Here is a 1,268-nt window from a genome sequence, read left to right as displayed (position 1 = left end):
TTACGGTTATATAATGTTCTGATGGGAATAACGAAGCTAACAAATTAGTGAACTTAATTAGGCCTAACAATGATGATAAAATCAATAACTGCTCAGTGTTGTGTGAAACATTACGGTTATATAATGTTCTGATGGGAATAACGAAGCTAACAAATCAGTGAACTTCATTGGGCCTAACAATGATGAATAAAATCAATTTTGATCCTCAGTCAAACATGGTTTATTTAAGAATTATGGTCTTACTCCAATTTCATGGCACTTTACACATGAACAGATGATACCAAATGAGTTAATGAATATCAATTATATTCTACTTAGAAATGTCTTCTAAAAGCTAATTAGATCAGCCAGTTGATAGTTTACAAAATAAAGTATTACTATACCCAATACCATTATGAATACATTTATGTTTATACCTGAGGTAGGACACGCGTCTTTATAACTTGGCACTTCACAATTTCAAACATTGTGTATATATGATTAATAAAGTTCATGTATATATACATATGAGTACTACTACTATATCCCAGATACCAATCGTGAGAAATCTAACAAATGTATTAATCCAAGAATAAAAAATATTGTTGGCTGGAAAGCAATTTTACAAAAGTAAAAAATTACCTGGAACTTTCCTCTTATCTTATATTATACAAATGTTTAAGTGAACTTTAAAATAAATTTTTTGTTATACATGTATATATAAACTAGATACAGCCATGAACGGGGATAAAATGTAAAAGATCACCAACCTAAAAATGCTAGTACAACAGAAATTAGAAGTATGTTGTCATACCACAAGTATGTTCTCCATGTTGGTTGACTAATTATCTTGAAAATCCTTCCAAGCAAACAATTCTATATAATATATAATTACAGAAATGATCAGTTTAAATGGATCACATACTTGATGTCAAAATTCACACGCCTTTAATTTATACTAAAGACACCACAACTTAAGTTAAGGAGCTGTATTCCTGTTCCATGATACATAACAGGAGAGTTATAAAACAAAAAGACATGGATTTTTCACATAACCAATAGAATTGTTAACTTTAAAAGTATTATGACAGGAATTTACTGCATGGATTTGTTACATACAAGGAAATTGATTTATGCGACCAATTTACTGCATGGATTTGTTACATACAAGGAAATTGATTTATGCGACCAATTTACTGCATGGATTTGTTACATACAAGGAAATTGATTTATGCGACCAATTTACTGCATGGATTTGTACATACAAGGAAACTGATTTATGCGACCAA

General features: G+C 29.9%; 2 protein-coding genes across 6 annotated transcripts in view; one reads left to right on the top strand and one right to left on the bottom strand.

Annotated features, from left to right (window-relative positions):
• Positions 1 to 1,268, bottom strand: part of LOC106470482 (zinc finger protein PLAGL2-like) — a 33,437-nt gene that overhangs the window by 16,676 nt on the left and 15,493 nt on the right. Inside the window, exon 1 of one of the 3 annotated variants that reach the window (XR_002613045.1) lies at positions 750 to 1,254. The exons of 1 other annotated variant lie outside the window; for it this stretch is intronic. The gene's annotated coding sequence lies outside the window, so the exon portion shown is untranslated. Of the gene's footprint in view, positions 1 to 7; positions 1,255 to 1,268 lie in introns of those variants that run through there. One more of the 3 variants, XR_002613044.1, reaches the window with a different exon arrangement.
• LOC106470484 (protein aveugle-like) overlaps positions 1 to 1,268 on the top strand; it is a 50,144-nt gene that overhangs the window by 41,627 nt on the left and 7,249 nt on the right. The gene's annotated exons all lie outside the window — the stretch shown is intronic.

This window comes from Limulus polyphemus, unplaced genomic scaffold, assembly GCF_000517525.1.
Source record: "Limulus polyphemus unplaced genomic scaffold, Limulus_polyphemus-2.1.2 Scaffold4031, whole genome shotgun sequence".
Taxonomy (NCBI): domain Eukaryota; kingdom Metazoa; phylum Arthropoda; class Merostomata; order Xiphosura; family Limulidae; genus Limulus; species Limulus polyphemus.
The sequence above is the reverse complement of the archived record's forward strand: the minus strand, read 5'-3'. Positions and strand labels throughout refer to the sequence as shown.